The 21769-nt window shown below is 42.5% G+C and overlaps 1 protein-coding gene across 4 annotated transcripts in view; it reads right to left on the minus strand.

Annotated features, from left to right (window-relative positions):
• The window catches only part of Tsc22d1 (TSC22 domain family member 1), a 99895-nt gene that overhangs the window by 52496 nt on the left and 25630 nt on the right, over window positions 1-21769 (minus strand). The window contains exon 4 of one of the 4 annotated variants that reach the window (XR_007979230.1): window positions 19729-21333. The exons of 1 other annotated variant lie outside the window; for it this stretch is intronic. The gene's annotated coding sequence lies outside the window, so the exon portion shown is untranslated. Of the gene's footprint in view, window positions 1-19728; window positions 21381-21769 lie in introns of those variants that run through there. 2 more of the 4 variants (XR_007979231.1, XR_007979232.1) reach the window with 2 other exon arrangements.

The following is a 21769-nucleotide window of genomic DNA, read 5'->3' on the forward strand; positions in this document are numbered from 1 at the left end:
CACACAGGAGTCTAAGGCAGGTAGATCTCAGTGTGTTCGAGGTCAACCTGGTCTACAGAGTGAGTTCCAAGACAGCCAGGGCGACACAGGGAACTCAGGGAGGGGCAATTCTACCACGAATTTAACTCACAAAAATGCATACTCAGGAAATGGCAGGTGCAAGGTCACTCATTACAGACCTATTTGTAGTAACAAAAGAAATGGCCCAAACGTGAGGGGGTATTTAGGAACAAAAGGACTGTTAAGACAGGAAGAACCAGCTGCTGGAGAGAGGAGGGAGGTACGGCACAGTACAGCGCAGGCAGGCACACCATTGCAACTTCCAGGACAGCCCGGCTGCGCTAGCTGCGCTGTAAAGGCCATAGTGGAGAACAGGACAGGCGAGATGACTCGCAGTCTGCTGGCTACCATTTGTATAAACTTTAGAAATGCAAAGCCAAGGATAGGAACTGCTAATTGCCTGACCGTGTACAGAAAGCATCCACAGAACACACAGCAGGCTAATGGTTTTTCAAGTGCTTGCTCTACAATAGCTTTTCAAATGAATGGCTGGAGCAGAAACTAAGGCTGATTCTAACAATGGGTGAGGGGGGCTGGGAAGGGCTCACTCCGTAAAAGCAGTTTGTTAAACACTTTAGCCAGAATGCAATGTCCCTGAAGAGGTATGTTACTTGGTCTACAGATTTGGGGCATTCATACTACTAAAAAAAAAAAAAAAAAACTAAATTAAAAACCAAGCCAGTCTCATGCTGCACATCATTAGTAAGCCTGAGGCCTTGGAGGGCACTCACTACCAGTTCTCTGCTACACAAGTTTTCTTCATTCTACTTGTCTGACTTTAAAAGGTCTCTTAACGTCCCGTTAAGGAAGTGCTCCTGAGGATATGACTTGAGGCTCACACGGCATGCAGCTGGGAGACAGGTACTATTTAGGTGGCAGCCAGACAGTGGTGACAAGTCAGAGTATCCCATCGCAAACACAGCCAGGCTACCTTCAAGGTACACTCAGTGGCTGCATTATACCAAATAAAAAGATCGTCTCACTTGTCATAAGAAGCAAACGTCACGAGTGAAATACTATTTGATTTCTATCTATGGAACATCTCAGTATGCCATCTTGGGAAAAACCCTGATCAAAAATCCACTAGGAAAAGACCTGGCCAAGGCACGGACAGCTTCCCCTCCCCACCCCCAAGCCAGGCTCTCCATTCCGCTTCTCTTTTTATGTCTCCGGACCCGGCAAGGCTACTCTCAACAGGAGCATCGCAAAGCAGAAAATAAAACACTTCAAGCCGGGCTGACCCATGGAGGATGAAGGGAGAAAAGGAAGGGAGCCTCCCCAGGGTTGGGTGGTGGTGGTGGGGTATTCACTGCGGGGAGTCACGTCCCCCACAGTCTGATCACTCAGCTCTACCATGTCAGTCATGCTATAAAAAGCAAGTGGCTATGGCCGCTGTCAGATTCAGCACAGCCTCTCCGACATAGGATGGGGTGTTTGTACATGCATATCCACATGTGAGTGCATACACAGCACATGGTTAAGATTGTCCGTCCGCCTAGGCATTCAGTCTGACTTATGACTCATCTTCACTGTTTACCTGTGCTCGATAAACCTAAAGTTCAGGAACGCGATGACAACCATGGTTCCTTTAAGACCCCCCCTTTTCATTAAACATTACTGTAAACATAAAACACTTTTTAAAAACTGGAAACGTAGTCAACACCATCCTTGATCTATGAAACCTGAGTTCCTTCCTTCCAGCCTAATGCCACAGATGGAGCATGTATCAATGACTCATGTTAAAAAAAAAAAAAGTTTAAAGTCCCTGCAAACCAAATGTGGTGGCACACACCTGTCACCCCAGCACCAGAGGGGTTAAGGCAAGGGAATCTTAAGTTCAGGGCCAGCCTAGGCTGTGAAGTGAGGCTAGGTCAAAACACAAAAGACAAAACGCAAAATTGACTATACATAATTATTGGCTCTGTCAAAATGGAAATAGCAGGGCTTTATGTTAATTCACAGATGGTTCTTCTCATTAGATTCCAGGAATCCCTACAAAAAAGGACAAAATTAGGAACATGTTGCCTTCTTTCGTTTTTATTTAGAGGCTTGACTGGAGACCACAGGGAAGGATGAGGGAGGGGCTTGCTTTAACCTAACACTGTAAATTTCAGAAAAAGCTATCTGACCTTTTTTAATCATGGCATTCAGAAGATAGTAAAAATTATGGGCTGGTAAGGCTAGAATTTATTTTTATGTGCAAATCACTTTGATTTCAAGGAGCCGTATGTACAAAACCCCCAAAGTTTTTTTTCTTTGTTTGTTTGGTTGGTTTTTTTTTTTTTTTTTTTTTTTGGTTTTTTAGATTTGTTTTTTTTTCGAGACAGGGTTTCTCGGTATAGCCCTGGCTGTCCTGGAACTCACTCTGTAGACCAGGCTGGCCTCAAACTAAGAAATCCCCCTGCCTCTGCCTCCCAGAGTGCTGGGATTACAGGCGTGCGCCACCACCGCCCGTCCCCCCAAAGTTTTAATTATACCATTACCCAGTTATCTGCAATAGAGTAACAATTTGGTACTTTAAGTTTGGAGAAACTGACAAATGGTTTCCTTTCTATTTCAGTACTGTAAATGACCCAACTTTCTGCTCTTCCGATAAAATAGGAATATGGACATCTTTTTAAATTCACCAAATCATTTTTTGGTTAATATTTAAAGTTCAGTTAACTGCACAGGAATGCTCAAAGATAGCTGACAATAAGTCTCTGAGATTAACATATAAACTGTGTTTGCCTAGATTTAGCTTGCTGGGTCATGAGGGACACTGATGGTTTCTATTTGGTAAGCTTTATTCCCCACCCCCACCCCCCCCAGGAAAAAAACAAAGATAAGTAACACTGTGCTATTCACACACAAACTGGCACTGCACGGTTGGCATCCTTCTCGGATCTCCTCACGCTGATACTGCACAAGTCCACACTGCAAATGCCCGAGCGGTTTCCCCAGGGGCCTCGCTTGCCAGGGTATAAGATGGATCTCCCTCCGGCCGCCATTACCTGGAATCTGTGATGCAGAACTTTAACCCCCACAGTTGGTGGGCACCTGAGTTAGACAGCTAGTAAAGAAAGCGGCAGCTTCCCAATGCTCTTGCAAAGAACACAGGGTCAGGATCACTTCATGCCAGGGCTCAAAATGGAAGAACAGCACATCAGACCCAAGTTCCATGCCAATCCCATCAGCTCACGGAGCATCAAGAAAGCCAAACCTTCAAGAATTCTACAGGAAACACACATCTTCCCGCTAAGGAAATGATCCGCAGTCCTAAACCCATTCCCCAGTCACTAAAAGCACCGCCATCAACCAGACCTAAAAATTAAAACGTCCAAGGATCCAAGCTTGTCTAAAGCCACACAATACTCAATGCAGTTCATTTAACCTTTTTAAACACTTGCTAAATACTACTAACTAATATTATTAACACTGTGGAAAGACTTGATGTTTAAATCTTTAAAAAAAAAAACATCCTACTGAAACTAAATTTCAATAGTGTATCAGTCTCGGGGGTGGGGGTGGGGAACCTGTAAACTGCAGACACAGAAGTTGGAATATTAATTAGAAATAAGAATCTGGATACGGCTGGGCAGCCTGTAGTGACCACTCAGGAGGCTAAGGCAGGCCCATGAGACAGGAGACTTAAGACCTAGTTCTTACACAGCTCGGCCTCTGGCATTTGCAACATTGTTTCCAACACAAAATAAACATAGAATGTATTTGATGATGGGTTGAAGGCAAGTTTTACTGAAGATATAAACTCAGTAACAAATTCCTCCTTTTTTTATATATATATACTGTATGCTTACAACTTCTCCTTCAACCAAAAGGCAATTCGTTGATAACCTAAAAGGCAATTCGCTGATAACCTTGGAGAACAACCGTAGAGATTCACCCTGACTCACTGAGCCACATGCAAGTTATTGAGAAGCTGAAGTGTGACCCGCACCACCGTCCAGGATCCCATCAGTGTGTTTAATATACACAGATCTGCGCATGTGCATATAGAAGACCTTTGTACAAAAGAATCCTTGGGACCTTTTAGTTAAAGGGTGGAGTTGAAAAGTCCCCTTCTCTCTCCTACTGTTCACCACCAGTCACTTACTGTCAATAACTTGAAAAGACTGTGTAAATTAAAAGACGACGGGGGTGGGGGTGTGGGGGGTGGGGGGTGGGGTGGAGAGATGGCTCAGCAGTTAAGAGCACTGGCTGCTTTTTCAGAGGACTCCGGTTTAATTCCCAGCAACCACATGACAGCTCACATCTGCCTATAACTACAATTCCAGAGGTACACGACTCACACAAACATACACGCAGGCAAGACATCAATGCACATAAAACAAGATAGAAATAAATGAGCTAATGGAGACGGGCCACAGGTCTTTCTCTCACATGGTACAAATCTTAACAGCACCTGAATGTACTCTCTTGTGTCAAGAAAATGTTTCAAGAGTTTATGAGGGTAACCGCTCCTCTAACACCTTATGGAAAAGGAGCTTTATGGATAGATGCTTGAAAGCATCTGCATCACCTAGTGATTTGCATTAACCACATGGAAGGGGTAATTTAAAAACACACTTGCTTACTCAAAAAGCTGAAATTAGAAATTTAATTCTTTTTTATAAACTCATTTATATTAGGCTTTTATTTCTTTTAAACAAACAAAAATGTTTTTAATCTTTATTCATGTGTGTGTTTATTTGAAGGTCAGAGAGCAGCTTCCCAGGAACTGCTTCCTCCTTCTACCAGGTGTGCTCCAGGGATTGAACCCTGGTCATCAGGCTTGCTGGCAGGCGTCTTAAGCCACTGTGCTCTCACAGGGCTAGGATTTTTTATTTCTTAAAATGACAGACACTTCTAATTTTCAAATTTGGAGCAAGAGAAAACTTAAGTCATAGCAGAGAAATTCACTCAATATGAATCCTGGAAAGCTGAGGCAGAAGCCAGTGGATATTAAACTCGGGGCTGGGGTGGGAGGTGGGGGGGGGGGGGCACGAAGCACTGTGCTACCTCCTCGGAACTGTTCAACTGTGAAGCGAGTTACAAAAGCCTGTTGCGAGTTGAATGCTATCAAACTCACCTCTGAATCATTCATAAAAACTTATAATTAAAGCATGTTATACACTAACAAGTGTTTAGAAAAATCACCCATGCTTTATGCTGAAATATCAGAGTGGCACGGGAAAGACCTCACATCTGCACATACAATGAGTGGTGAGCTTAAAGAAAATGGGCAAAACTCTTGACTCACAGAGAAGAGCAATAAAAATAAGTCTAGGGTACAAATCTGGTTCTCTTAAAAACATGAAGGTGATACCCAAAGTGTAGCCAATGAATAGTGTCTAGATTTCCGCTGGAATATTCAGTTTAAATGTATATAAACCCATTCATTTTTAGTAGTTCCCAAGTTACACAATTCAGTGTAGACAATCTTTGCAGTAACTTGACCTTTTCAGCGGAGTGGGTGGAGCCGACAATCTAAACAGGAAGCTGGCGTTACCACCCACCTAGTCCACCTAAAGACGGTGAGGAGCTTGGAGACATAGATGCTAATTAGAAAATGTGCATAAATTGTGTTTTGCTGGATACATAGCATCCAGGAAAGGATTGCTGGTTTGTTATTAGTTCCTAGGAGAAGTGGGAACCAAGCAGTGTTTAAAAACTACATTACCACCAGAGGGCTGTTATTATGATTGTTTAAAATACTGATGAAAAGTAAGTCTGATATTATTACAATCACATTTTCCATGGGGGAAATTAAGCCAGGTGTCAGGTCATTGACAGAACACTGAGATGGTGAACTCCATTATTTGGGGAAGTATCCACTTAGGATGTTTCCGTAACAAGTACTTAGGGAAAAGTTACTGCTTTTAGGATCAGACATTTTAGGAAACATCTAAGAAGCTATTTTGCACAGAAGTTTTCCTCAGTATAAAAATAAATGCATCTCTTTAACTTTAGCAAGAAAAAATAATACTTCAAAGTTGTCAAACAAGCTGAAGAGAATCAGGGTCCTATTAACCAATTCTACAGACTGTCTTTTTCCAAAATAAACTTGTCAGCGCCTGAGCACGGGAAAGGACTAAACTTCAGCCTATGCTGTGATCTGCAAGGGGGCGTCTCGCAGACACTGTTATTACTTGAATAGTTTGTGTTCTAGATATGCATTCTGGCATTTGTCAGTCGTGAGGTGTGGCGCACACATTAAAACTCACAACCTTCACAAAATGTCCCCACTCTGGTAAGACAATTCAAGCAAGAAAATCAACAAAGAGCTACAATGTAGATGATTTCAAAACCATGACTCACTCCTAATGAGTGTTTTAAAGAACTGCAAAAGGCTGAAATGATATATTTATTCCAAAGGCTAAATGTGAGACTACCAACAGTTTAGTTTACCACACAGTTTCCTAGCAATGAGGTCCTCCTATAGAGGCACCAAAGGGTTTTTAAGTTTAGGAACAATGTACCGGTAACAGCCAGTGACTCTTCCCTCTAATCTTCCCTCAGAAATAATCAGAAGGACTCTCTCAGCCCAGGGCAGAAGGGGAGTCCTGCAAATAGAAATGTTGCAGTAATAAGTATTTCTAAATCAAAAGCACTGGGAGAATGTGAGGCATGGACGGAATCTAGGCAAGTGTGTGGCACTCGTGGGCTTCCCCGAATGTACAAGGCCTTCGAGGAACAACCATCCCAGTATAGTGTTCACACCCTATAGCCAAACCCACCAAACCTACTCTGGACACCCCCCTTTCCCTGAGAAACAAGTCTACTTCTTTCAGTTTTCATACGCACAGAAAAATGGAAAATTGCCAATCCCTTTCTTGAAGTGCCACTAGGCTTGAAAAGGAAAACATTCAGATAACAAATAAACACACACAGGTATGCACACACTTAAAAAAAAAAAAGTCCACTGATACTTCTCTTATCACTAACTAGAGTCTTGAAGGAGCTTAGGGGAGTGACAGTTCTAGTTAACTCCATGGTAAAAGAAAATCCTTTCAAGCTGGAGAGATGGCCCAATGGTTAAGATCACTTCTTGGAGATAACCTAGTTCCCAGCACCCACATGGGGGCAGTTCACCTGTCACTCCAGGCCCTAGGGATCTGAAACCCTCTTCTGGACCCCAAAAGTAACTACATATACATGGTGTATATATTGACCAGCTAAGGAGAAGACCCGGATAGCATACATGATGACAGACCAAAGGCATTTCTAACGTGAGGAAATGTACCCGAGTTCTAAGAAGGGAAGCAGGGAACTTCCCAGTCACAGAAACCCCCTATGACAAGAAGGAGTAAGACATTTTGTCTTAAGCAAGCCTAAGGCAGTGGGAGGACATTTCGAGGGGCTTGTCACCGGTTGAACAAAAAGAAATACTTTTTCAAAATTGGGGTTAAGCAGGAGGTAGGCATGAACAGCAAAGGCTATGGTAGCAGCTGAGGCAGGGTTAGGGGAAGAGGCTGACGAGAACAGACATTGAGGGAAGCGGTACGATGACTGATCAAACTTGGAGGCCTCAGACAGAGGAGAAAGTCTCTCAACAATCAGTGCTGGAAAAAAAAAAAAAAACCAACCTGGTCACTGACCTCACTTTTCTTAAGTCAAAATAGATCACAGACTTCACTATAAATTCAACTGTTAAAATTTTATTGAAAGCCAACCAGGGGCCATGGAGACTAGTTTTGTTGTTATTACTGATTACAAAATTACTAATTTTGTTGTAATTACTGTTATTACCAAACTCATGGCATATTAAAGGAAAAGTTGATGAGGCACAGTTCATTAAAATTAAACATTTCTCCCAGGCACTGGTAGGTAAATGAAAGGCCAAGCCACAGACTGGGAGGGCAGATTGGCCACCTGGTAAAGAGCCAGCCTTGGGCTAGGACCTCAGAGCCACTAAGAAAATGACTTTTAGATGGGCAACAGTTACAGTCGGCTCCCCAGACAGACAGAGAACACAACTACATCAGAGCCCGACGTGGGCTGGGGACCGGTAGATTAAAACAATGAAGAGCCACTCCGAGACACTGTGAGCAGACAGATGCTGGGGATGACCATGCCAAGTGACAGAACCGGTGTCCACAGCTGGCAAGAATGCAGAAGGAAAACGGCCACTTTACAGGACAGTCCCAGCCTGTGCTACAGAGGAAGGCTGAGAACGGGCACTTTGCCAGAAGAATTCAAACTTGGGGCCACATTAAAAAAACAAAAAACCAAAAAAACAACAATGTAGGAATAGACTTGGGCGCGATTCCTCACAGGAGCCCGGAAGCGAATGAGATGCCATTCGATATGTAAATAAACAGTAGCAAATATGTATGCTTGAAAGGAGCTGATCTGCCGCCCAAAGAAGAAAGAGGAAAAAAAAACCCACATTCGGCTGCATAGTGCCAATGAAAGCAAGCCAGTCTGCCCCGGTCACACTTTAGACAGGCACAGCTCGCTGGTAAGGCGATCAGTGGGTGTGAGAGGTCACAGTGAGAAAAATGAATGTGCGAAGACCACGTTTCCAACTTTGTTACAAAACTAACTTATGCATCACGTAGTTCGTGTATAAAACTGCTTCTCCAGCTGCAGTGAAGACGTCGTTCATAGAACAGTAATGGAGCAGCATCAAGGGGGGGCTCAAGAGAAAAGCTAAGGCAGAGGAAGAGCAAGGGCCGCACGTCCCCTTTCTTTCCCTGAGTGAAGGATCTGAGAAGGGCAGACGATTAAAAACTGGTGGACAGGCAGCAAAAGAAAGCCTCTGGTTTGGCTAAGATCGTTTAAGCGCAGAGAGAACAAAGGAGAGAAGGAACGAAAGTACGGGGCGAGCTCTGAGGTACACTCATGGCTGGTAGGATAACAGTGACAACTAGAAAGACTCTAATGAGCGAGGGGAAAAATGAAGTTTCAGAAGCCAAGAGAGTGCATTTCAGGAAGTGCAAGTGCTCAAACCGAGGCTGTGCTGGCAACGGGGGGCTGTGCTGGCAACAGGGGGCTGTGCTGGCAACAGGGGGCTGTGCTGGCCACGGGGGTGGGGGGGTCCTTGATGACTCCGACCAGTCATCACGGTGGTGCAGGTGCAGGAAGCAACAGCCAGGAACTGAAGAGGAAACAGAAACTGAAAAGCTGTGACGCTACAAATAGACCATTCTGGGTATCCAAGGGGCAGTGGCTGGAGACGATGTGTAAGGAAAGGTCGGTCATGTGGATTTCCTAAGACAGCACGGCTTTCCACTTCAGGCCCACAGCGAGCTGAGCTGCTCTGCACCATCATTTGGTCCCACACATGATAGGGTCAGTCAACCCAGACTCAGACAATGCACACAGGTCAGGAGCCTTTGTGTGAGAAGTTGCTTTTCTCCAAGGAGCGCTTCTCAGAGCTGGCGCTGGGCAGTTTTCATTCATTTCTAAATCTGTTAAGACTACATAGCCGCCCTTACTAAAAACTGCTGTATGAAGGCATAGCAGATACTTACGGTGGGCCTGGGACAGGGGCTCAGCGAGAAAGAATACATACTGCTCTTGCTGAAGACCCAAGTTCAGTACTCAGCATCCACAGCGCATGGCTGATCACTGCCTACACACACACACACACATACACACACACACCTACATAAACAAATACACAGTTAAAAATGAAAAAAAATATTTTTAGAAGATACCCAGAGCAATGAAAAGAGAAGCCCGAAAGAGAAAGAGAAAATATCAAGGCCTAAAAAAAAAAAAAAAAATCCCTTAACAAGATTCAAGAGTCAGAAAAAGCTAAATAAATCCAGGTGACAATGATGGCTTGCAAAGTGCCCACTCTTCCTCCATGTGGGACTTGAATACAGTCAAGGCAAGTGCAAGCGGTACTCTGACTCCCAGTGTCAGCTCAACAAGGAGAAGCAGGCAAATGCAGAAGCAGGGAGCACTGCCTAGCTTCACAGCCGGAGCATAGACCAGGGACCGAGTGAGTGGCCAATCACTCAGGACAGAAAAGCTCCCGGCAAAGCACTATGGGGACCTCACTCCTACACGATCACTAACAGCAGACACATCTCCAGGTTCTTGTGGTAAAGAACAGAGAAAAATGCCGGGCTTCTGTGTCTCGCAAAACTATTCTTGGAAAGTTAAACAAGTCTTTGGCAGTCAAGAAGAGAGGGGGGAAATGGTCAGAGATATGTCTGGGAACATTAAACGTTCCTGTAGGAGGAAAACAAGGCGGGTCTACACAAAGGCATGCTTGGAGACAGTAAGAAAGCAGAAAAGCTACTTTTGCGATTCTCAATCGCTCTAAGCCTTTTCTAAATGGTGACTGCGCCAACACGGGCAGGCTAGGGAAGGGTAGAGGTCTGGGATTCTCCAGGACGAGGGAGCTGCAGGGCTCAGGAACCGAAATAGTGACCTGAAGGCAGATTTGCCATAAATGGGTACTGTAAAACAAACCTTCGTCATAAGGCTAAGAGAAGATTTCGTAGAATTCATTCATAGAATTTCATAGAATGCTTGCTTGCTACCAAGAGAAAAGGGGGGGGGACCAGAGTAATGATGGAAATACATAAAAGAAATGAAATTACACTCAAGGTAGCTAACACGCCAACTATCTCAGCCATCACTTCGAGTGCTAACAGTGCAAATAAACCCCTCAATCAAAGGGCAAACACCGTCAGGAAAACAAGTGTGAAGTCCAAACGTGTGCTGTCTATGAGAGCTCTGCTGAAGTTCAAATGCCCACCCAGATTAGGAAGAGTGCGAACGGATAGGCTGGGCGGTACATACTTGTAGTGTCAGCACTGAGGCAGAGGTGGGAGGATCTAGAGTTCAAGGCTAGTCTGGACTACGGAGTGAGATGTTAGACCAAAAGGAGGCAAGATACCTCGGAGGGTAGATATGGCGGTCCCCATCTGGAACTCAGGCGCTCCCACTGGGAGATGGCAGGTCAAACAGAATTGTCCAGGACATTAAGGGCCAGCTCGCTCGCCGGAAGCATGCAGCTGGGCAGAAGTAACAGGAGCGACTCATCTCGGCAACAGGAGAGAGCTAACCCCTGAATACTGTCCTGTCTTCCAAACATGCACCATGACATGCACCAAGACATGTGCCTACATTCATGAACACAACACACGTACAGCAGTAATTTTTTCTAAGTAGAGAAAAGGTAGTATGTATCGTGTTTACACTAATCAAAAGGAATTGCAAGGCTGGGGGTGTTGGTAGAGTTCTTGCTGATCAGACATGAAGCCCTTGAGTTTGTGTCCCAATACCAGGCATGAAAACACATGCTTATAATCCCATCACTTGGGAGAGGCAGGGCTACATACTGAGTTTGAGGTCAGAAAGTCGGCTCAGTGGTGAAGCTTGCAGAAGACCCTAGTTTGGCTCCTAACACTCATCTGGGGGCTCTTGACTGCCCTCAGATCCAACTCCAGGGCATCCCGTACCCACCATCAGCACTCGCATTCGCATACGCATAAATTTTAAAAAATCTGTTTTGAAAGAGAAAAATCTAAAAATGTGGAAGTACTTGTATTCATTTCAAAGTAGATTCGAAAACAAGAAAAACATTCAAGATATATAGATAAGTGTTTATATATATATATAAAATTATAATCATTATATATATATATATAATGATTAAAAAGAACAATATTGTAAGCTGTAAACATCTGTAGTATATATGTGCCTGCCTCCCCCCAAATGAGATGATGTGGCAAAACCTGACAGATTAGAAAAGCAGGCAAATCCTCTCAGAATATTAGAATATTAAATATAGTTAAGTAGTGAAAGAGTTAAATGACCCATATTAGGAAAGAAGGCACAACCTACCAGCATTGTCAATCGGCAGGACCTAAATGACAGCTCGGGGGTTACTACATCCAACAGAATAAAAATCCATGTTCTTCCAAAGCTCACATGGCACATTCACCAAGACAGTTCATGTTCTGAGCAACCAAACACCCAACAACAAATGCAGAAGAACTCAGATGTTTTCAGACAACAGTGGAATGAAAGCACAATGTAGTAACACTTACCAATCACTTCCAGTCGGCTGACACCCCTCAAATCCCTGGCAACCCAACATACTTTTAAAGTCAAGAAACGGTCTCAAGAGAAACTGTAAGTATTTCAAACTAGAGGCTGCCAGGATGACTCCCCATGTCAAAACACCTACTGGACAAGGTTGTGATCTAGGTTTAAGCCCCAGAATGCATACAAAGGTGGGTGAAGAACAGCAACTCAACAAAGCTGTTCTCTGAACACTCGCCAACATAAACAAAACTTTACAAAGATATTTCAAACTAAAGGAAAAAGGAAATTCATTAAGATCTGGGGATCAGCACAGCAAAAATACCACCTGGAGGGAAATATATATAGTGCTGAATACACATGCAAAAAGACTCAATAATCTCAACTACCATCTTAGGAAAACTAGACACAGAAAAGCAATGTAGACCTAAGGCAATAAGCAGGTAAAATTGTTTGGCCAGAAATCAAACAACCCAAAACCAAGAAAACAGTGGAGAAAACTAAATTCAACAAACCCCAACTCTAGTTCTTTGATCAATTCACTGACTACTAGCCACGGTGACAGCACACACTAATGACACACTTGAGAGAGAGAGAGAAACCATGAGATCCAGCAAACACTAAAAGGACAGTAAGCATCAAGAGAGCTGTCCCCAAACCTGGCAACTTAAATGAAATATACCAATTCCTTTTAAGACACAATTTACTTAAGAACAGGGGAGAAATGTTAAATGCACAGACCTTGACTTATGAAAATGAGGACAGTAATTAGTAACCCAAACAGAAGCACTAGATACTGCTAACTGCACTTCTGAACTCAACCAAATAGTTAATGAACAATATTCTCCACCAACACTTTGAGTCATGTTCCTGTGTGGTGTGCCTACATTCAAACATGCAGTCTATTCAGAAAGGTGAAACACTGGTAAGCACTACACAAATATCTAAAACATGATTACCACAAGAAAGGGAAATTATAGACTCATTCTCTTAGCAACAATGATGCAAAAGAAACCCCACCACACATTAAGTGCCACTCACTATAATTCATGACAAATGAGATTCATCCAAAATATGCAAGGTTGGCTCTACTCAGAAACCAATTAATAGAACTAATGGAATCAAGACGCAGCTGAAAAACCATTCAGTCATAAAAATAAATGTTCTTTAAAGGTTTGGTTTTTAAGGCTCTTATGTCTCTCTGTATGTGACAGGTGTGGGTGTGTGGGTGCCTTTGAAGATTGCATGTGGGCATCTGGCACCCTAGAGCTGGAGTCAGAGCAAGTGCTGTCAATCAGAGGCATCTCTGCAGCCCCTTCCAATAAATGAATGCTTATGCGTTTGTCAAGATTCAACATCAATTCAGGATTAAAAGACCTAAAGGCAACTGGAATAGGGAGGAACTTCAGTCTCATGAGAGTGCCTACAAGACTGTGCAGCTAACCTCGCAACACCTCCCCCTAATACTGACAACACAAGAACGTGTCCTCTCTCAGGTATCCAGTATCAGATGGGATAGTGCAATAAGCAAAGGAAATGGAAGACAGATGTGAGAAGAATAAATCACAAGTATCTCTGTCCGGAAACACCACTCCCCACCAACATCTCTGGGAATACCAGTGGGGAGGAGGGACCTCAACTCTGTAGGTCACTGCAGCAGGGCTGAAGAACATGAAGCCAATACAGGGCAAGAAAGCCAGCGGCTTCGAGCAAGAAGTCACTGTACATGAATTAAAAGACACTGCATTGCTTTTACAGGAAAACAAAACACAAATGGCTGGTATACAGCTATCAAGGCTGAAGCAACGGCCTGAGTTTGAGGCTAGCCTGGGCTACAAGAGCTTGTCACAAGTTTTTAAAATGAAGACTAAATCTTATCTCAGCTCGGCAGTAGTGGCAGATGCCTTTAATCCCAGCACTTGGGAGGCAGAGGCAGGCAGATTTCTGAGTTTGAGGCCAGCCTGGTCTACAGAGTTGAGTTCCCAGACAGCCAGGGTTATACACAGAAACCCCGTCTTGGAAAAAAAATATTATCTCATATAGTTTGTGTATATATTTAGGTAAAAGACTGAAGTGCTGATGAAAATGAGGACAGACAGGTCGCGTCTTCAGGAACGGGAAGACAAACTTTTCATGATGCAAGTTTATCCCAAACTGATAAACTTAAATTCAATGTAGCCAATCAAATGCTCAGCTGGTTTTGTGGATGGAGACAAAGATCTGAGACTTTAAGAGGCACAGAAAAGCAAAAGACGGAGAAGAGCACAACACTGAAGGCAAGTGTAGCTTCCGCCTAGCCACGGCTTCAGATCTCCAAAGCTCCAGGCTGACAGGAAAACGGTAGCATCGCAGCATCACGACAGAACATCATGCCAAGAGACAGAAACCAAGAACAGAGTAGTTATCTCTGAAAAGCAATGAGGGCAACTCAGCAAAGCCTTCGAATTTCTGCCCTCAGAGGGAAGCAGGCATGTATCCCTACAATTTTTGCAAAAAGTTAATTCAAAGTCAAAGAAATACTTGTAAAATACCAGATCTTGGGAGTGTGGCAGGGGGCATAAGAGGGGATAGGACAGGGCTAGATGACAACAAAGAGTGGGGGAAAATCTATGTGAATGGGTTTGGAATAAATGTTTATAAACAGCACCCAATCATGACTCATTAAAAGGAGAGTGTCAGGATTTACTATACTAAAGTGAGTAAAATAAAGACACTCCTCCAAAATAAAACATTGTCAAAGACACTAAGGCAAGCCAGAATGGTAGGTAAATTGGCCAAACATACATCTGACAAAGGACTGGTATCCAAAACACACCACAAACTTGTCAAAATCAATGAACTGATTTCCAAGCAGGCAAAATCCCTCAGGATACCTAATGTCAAAGAAGCTAACAGAAACCCACCATATACAAAGGACCTTTCAACAAGAATGGCCAGGGACCTGTGAATTCAAACAAGGAGCAACCACTGCACTTCTACTGGAACAGCCCAAACCAAACACTGCCAAATGCTGAGGAGATTTGGGTGCTAGAGGATTCAGTCACTGTTGGTAGGGATGCAAAACAGGACAGCCAAAGAATCTGCATTTCTAAGATGCACCACCCCCTCTGGTGTCCAGGGGCAGCTAGTCCCTAGTCTACAGAGAAAACTCAAACCCTTTCTGGGGTTAGGGGTGGGAGGTGACAGCTCTGCCAGTGAAGCACTTGCCTTAGAAGATTTGACAGTTTTGTGTATAAAGCATAGCTTACTATAAACCCAGCCACAAGGTGAGCAGAAGGCCCTAGGAGTGAATCTCTTCTGATGTCATGAATCGGTGACACTGTGTAATCTGGCATGGGACACAGCATAAACAGTAAAGTGCCACACTAAGTGAGAGGGAACTATAAGAAAGATGTCCACCTTATTGTCTAGTGCATTTTTCTAGAATTCCCAAACTTTTTAAAGTCTGTGAGTACACACTAGGTGAACAGACCTGACATTGCATTCTATGAAAATAACCTGCCTTCTTTTGGCAAAGATTTTGGTAAGACAATAGGATTTCTTTAGACTAACAGACTTTCAAATGCAGTCTCCTTTGCCCGCTGACAGTATATCTTGGGCAGGTTTTATAAGCTCTGACATAGAAAGCCTGGCACAGAGAATGGAAATATCCCCAACTTTCTCACAGGTTAGCTGAACCATTGGATAAGCATAGGCAAAGCACTCAAAGTGTGTCCACTGTAGCTATGTAAACGATATTGTTCTCTCTAAAATCCTAATTCTGCCGAAGTAGGATAGCCCTCCTCTATACCGATGGACACAACATTCAGAATGACAACACTAGGGGTAAAAACTGTCTCACTACACCAGGACAGGTCTTACTGCTGCTCTTAAGTACCAGTGTATCAGCTAATCTAGAGATGATCTTGGACACTTCGGAAGTTGTGGGTGGGAACACATATATCCTGCACCATTTTATAAAAAGGCACTTGAGCATCTGGATTTGAGTACATCCGTTCGCACTCCAGAGACCAGTAAGCTCCTCATGTCTTCCTGGAGGTCAGTTCTGTATTCCGGTGAAAAACTAAATATTCTAACTGGCAACTAAAAATAGTGCTAGGCTCTAACGATGCTGAGTGGCAGAGCATCTAGGCTCTCTCTTGATTCGCAGCACAGCACTGCATCTGCATTAGAACTTGGGCTTCTGTGACTACACTTCTTCACCGTCTTCTTCAGTGGTTTGGTGCATTTCCCAAACTGGTCCAATGAAGCACTGCTCCTCATTTCTTATTCTGTTACTAAATACACGTTCATTTCCTCAATGCCAGTCATGTAACAATAGTTTGGCTCCAAAAGGCCTGATTATCCTTAAATCTGCAAGGACATCCTGGAAAAGTAACATTTTATATTATACAGGTCATTTAACACACAATTCAGTTATTTGTGTCAGAACTAAGCAAGCAAACTGAAAATACCTTAAGTGAAGATTATACTTTTGTATCTGATTTTTCAAGGTCTTCCCTATACCTCAACTCTATTCTTTTATTAAACTATGCACCTTGTACAGTTTTGGACTACTGATCTGATTCTTACAAATACTTTGTGCATTACTACATAAATTACCTGCTTAGGACAACCTTGGCATAATAAATTTAAGTCCTTACTGGGTAAACACATAAGGACTTATAGAGGATACATATGAGTGAAATCAGATTCCGTGGACAAGCAAGCTGGGGTCTTAATAGCCAGACACATCTGTGCCGTGCTGGATCAATGTTACACATTAAGAAACAATGAAAATCCAAAACATGTTCAGAGACCTATAAGACTCTCAAAGACATGCTTTCTGAATAGGGGTATGACAGTGCCAGACCTAGGAGGAAGGGGGCTCAAAACCAACTGCTAGACATCATTAAGACTGCCACATATGAAAAGGAACAAACTTGTTTTGCCATCCAGGAGGGCCAGTTAAGACCTAGTAACATGATATTCTGTCCCAGCTGTGGCTGAGCCTTCCACACATTTATTATTTACGGGTAGTGTGGAACTAGAAACGCTACGGTTTCTATGTATCAACTGAGGTGTATGTACATGGGTGATAAGCTGGTTAAAGATCAAGTATACAAAGCACACAGGAACAAATGCTGGGTCAAGTTCTTTTCAGAACTATCCCAAACTCAGAACCATCCATCTCATCAAAGGGCAATTATTCCGTTTTACACTACACTAAGTAGAAGGAATTTTTAAAATCCTTCCAAGTAAAAGCAGAATGTTGACAAGCTGGAGTCCTTATGAAAACAGCTCAAATGTGATGTAATTCATGTTGCTTTCTGTTACGTCTAGTGAGTCAATGATATCTGTGACCTAAAAGAAAAAATTCTAACCTGCTTTCTACCATAGTCAAGACTGAATTTCTCTCAGATACACCAAGTATTATATATTAACACTCAAGTTTTCTAACCTACTGAACTGTCCTAAAGAAATAAAATAGCAGAACTTTCTCTTTTCAATTACTTTTATATACTAGGTAGTACTTCTTACTCTTAGAAATATGGGATTCCCAAGTGACTTTAAGTGAACTTTTATAAAAGTCCTTAATTTATTAAAACAAAATAAAGATTTAATATTTTCTAAATCTTAGGTGTAAAGCCATAAAAATGAGAAGACAGAGGCAAAGTGAAGCCGGGTGGTAACTGGGAACCCCCACGTTTCCACACCAAGTACAGCGCTGCCATGGTCCTCACAGGATGCAAGGCACCACACTGAAGGCCAGAAGTGATACACACCTGTGATATACTCAGGAGGCTGAGGCAGGAGGATCACAAGTTGAAGACAGCCTGTGCTATACAGGAAAACTGTCTCAAATAAATAAAACCCACTAAATTTAGTATGGGTCATAAACAGTAAGACCGGAAAGGCAGAAGTTACCTTGGCACCTTATAATATATTAAGAGATAACTTGTACATAAAGAAGAATACACCGTCTATGGCTATATTTCTAAATCAACCCCAAGCATGTAAAAACAAATCTGTGGCTTGTCTAATTTTTTTGGTCTGGAAAAGTTTCCGGGAAAACCACAGTCCTGCTCCTTTCTCTCTGCAGAGAAGTCAGCCCTGGTGGAGTTACGTCGTCAGGAGACACTGCTGGCCGCATTCTGAAGCTCCTCTGCCTGCACCGTGCCTTACCTCTTCTGTAGAGAATCCCTTTGACCAGAATTTCTGAAAACTCCGAGGCACACTTCAAAGTTCTGTAGAATTTTTACTATAATAATATAATTTTGCCTTAGATGTATAAACTAGTGGAAAAACCTCAAGGCACTTCCTGTGTGATTACTCTGATTTCTTTCACATTTCGAACCCAATTAATATGGAATTCTTTTTACAGGTAACAAAAATAACCAAATGAAAAACTAAAGGCCTTGCTAAGGAAACCCATTCTGCTCAATAGAGCAGAGAGAAATGAGCTGTGTGCACACTTGCAGGAAGTTCAAAGGTCAGTATTTCAGTCATTGGCTTGTGACTTTGTGTAGAGAGAAGCTATCCAAAGATCTATCCCCCTCAAAAAAACCCCAAAACCCAACTTTTATCACATACAAAAATCAAAATGCTCATACTACAGCTAAGCTATTCAGTGGTGGTGGAGCAGGCCAGAGGCCATGCCTGACTCTTGAGCATGTGGGAAAAAAAAAATTTCCACTCTGCAATGTTTTATTATGAGGGCTAATGGTAGCATGGGAAAGACTGCGAATGCAGCACGTGACCTCTATCTTTGCAATCGTTTTCAAATTCCCCATGCAGATCAAAAAGCTCGTGCAGAGACACACAGCCTTCCTCTGAAGCCCTTTCAACAACTCAGTTCTAGCATTAGGAACGCTCCCCTTTAACTGGATCTTTAACTCATCTTTTCCAAACTTACCCGATGAATAAGACCAAAGAATCCTGGCTTCATCCCCTGCCCCAGGGCAGCAGACATTTCAGATTAAACTTCCACTTACAATGCTCATTTTGCTCAGAATGGCGTTTCCTTGGGAAGCCAAATCACTAGGCTGTCAAGCCTCAAGCTTTATTTCTTGTGTGGGACTCCATCTTGTGTGACTTAAAGAGTCGGAGTCCACTTTTCTGAGCTTCAGGTTTTCCCAGAAGTCAACCTGGTTCCTCTAACAGACACAGCGTGAGAAGGTTAAGTACAGTGGCAGTGAAGGCCAGGAGGGGAATGTACAGCTATGACGCCAGAGTCACTGTGTCTGGAGACCCTAAAGGCAAGGGACTCTCAAGCCAAGGTCTATTATTTGTTCAAGCCCAATACTAAACAGAAAACACTTTTCTTGGTGACACCTCATGACTGGGTGGTTCTCTAGTCATTATTTCAAATAGTTTGCTTTAAGCAGAGGAATAATTTATGTACGCTATTTTGTAAGGGGCTACATTTTGATCAATCTAATCTCAAAAATTTGATCAAATTACTCCTAATTTTTACTATACTGACTCTAGAATGTTAACAATTAGAGGATTTTTTTCTAAAATAAAAAAAAATAGGAAATAATATATTCAGAAACACTTAGCAAAAGACACATAAATACACTTAAAAATACGGTTGCAATTTTCACTTTCTACTCCTGAAACAAAAATAAGCCATTTATCAGTAAGTGCATTTTTTCCATGGAGAAAATATTTATTAGTTTTCAAATGATCACATAATACAATTATTACACAATAAATCATTCTAGGAAAAAAGTAACTTATATTAATATTCATAAACACGGAAAAGATATCGGATTGCATATTGTGACACGAAATTGTTCTTTAAAATTCTAAAATGAAAATGCATCAAAATTAAAATTCAAACAAAACAGTTCACAGTGATACACGGAAAGTTCGACTTTGCAGTGCTCGTGGTGCGTGAGGTGAGGGAAATGCACTTAGACTTCCTTCACATACTTAAGGAACAGAGCAGAAACTCAGTAACGCTTGGGATTCCCAGGTTAAATCACGTTGTCTTCAGTACTGAGACAAAGGCTAGTGGACTCAGGCCATAAAGTGATTTGTACTGTGGTTTTAAAGAACGCAACGGGATTTCTAGGTAAATCTCACTTTTGGTTCTGAATCCCTTCTAAAGTATTAGATAATTTGCTTTTTGTTTCTTATATGTACTTGGGAACTACCTTATTAAGTCAGGACAACAAAGCCGTATCATTCTACAGGAATTCAGTGTTCTGTGGGGTACTTTTCAGTTTAAAATTATCTTTTGTATTTACTTTTAAACATTAAACTTTTGAAAAACAATTTATAATAGTTCTTATAGCCAAGAAAGACTAAAAGTAGGTTATCTCTTAGCTGATAGTCTTAAATGTTGATAGGCTAACATTTTAGTTCTTCTATTATTAATTTTATGATTTCTCTTCTTAAAACTTAGTTCAGCTTAAAAGGAACTGGCAGCATCAGGTGACTGTGACAGTTTTCCTTAAGAGCCTTCACTGGCCAGTTACCAGAAAACCAAAGAAAGAAAGATCATTGTGACAGCTATTGCCAATTGGTAATTTGGACAATTACTTTAAACCTATTCACACCTACAGGCTCATCCTGACTGTTCACTACCTCTGCTCTGCGTCACTTGAGGGGCAGAAGGCCTTCCGTGCAGAGTAAACCCTGACAGGCATTTATTGCTTATGAACAGACTGGCCCGCACTGGGTCTCCAGGATAGCTCTACAGCTGTCATCATTTCATGAATTACAGTAAGAATCAGGCTCAGAACCAGCAAGAGATGGGCCAGGAGTCCGTCCTAACTCTTCCAGACCTAGGCTCCCCCTTCATTTAGTGCTTTAGCACTGGGTGACAGAGCACGGGGTGCTGCAAGGCCTCCTCAGTCTGGCTGTAATGCTTTTGAAGGCTACTTTGTAAAGTGGGGGTTGCCTACATGATTAAAATGATTTCCAGTCCCACAGATCTCTGAAGTGAGACAGATACAGAGCTGCTTTGAAAGGCGACTCTCAAGCTTCCTCTATCTCAGTCTTCAGAATAAGAAATATTTTCATGGCCATGTAAAACTCCAATATGAAAAGATTACTTCATTATTTGAGCCTTTCCATTTTCAGACCAAAAATCAACCCAAGTAATTCTTAGAAGTTTGTAAGTAACAAGATCAGCTGGCTGGCTCATCCTTGTGTCTTCTAGACATAGTGCATGGATCCGTTCACACTGCCTTCCACACTGCGGGGCTGCCACGTGGGACAGACATCATCCATGAGGCTCTGCTAGAGGACTTCCTTTTGCTGAAGAGGTATGATGTTTTACCAGTTGAAAGAAATCTGGGCAATTAGAGAACAAATAAACCGGTCTCCCATTATCAAGATACCTGGAGTCACAGAAGAAGCCACCAAGGAAACAATGAAAACTTGCCAAAGCACCAACTTCACACTCTACCCACTGTAGATGGTTAAGAAATGCCTGGACTCACACCCTACCCTCGGCATCAAAGAAACTAAGGAAGAACCATCTTAGTGCCCTAGGAAAAACCTAGTGTTGGCATAAATTACATTCCTAGGGACTAGAAAACTACTTTTGAGTATACAGCTTTCAGGGACATTAAATCCTGAAACTTACATTCATTCATATTTATTTTATTAAAGAATGATGCCTACATTTGACAGTAAAGCCACAACAGTACTATCATTCCATCTCCTAGGAGACTGAGTGTGAAGGCCTAACATTTAAGGTAGAAAAAGACCAAAAAGTCCTAACAGG

Source organism: Apodemus sylvaticus, chromosome 8, assembly GCF_947179515.1.
Source record: "Apodemus sylvaticus chromosome 8, mApoSyl1.1, whole genome shotgun sequence".
In the NCBI taxonomy this organism is placed as follows: domain Eukaryota; kingdom Metazoa; phylum Chordata; class Mammalia; order Rodentia; family Muridae; genus Apodemus; species Apodemus sylvaticus.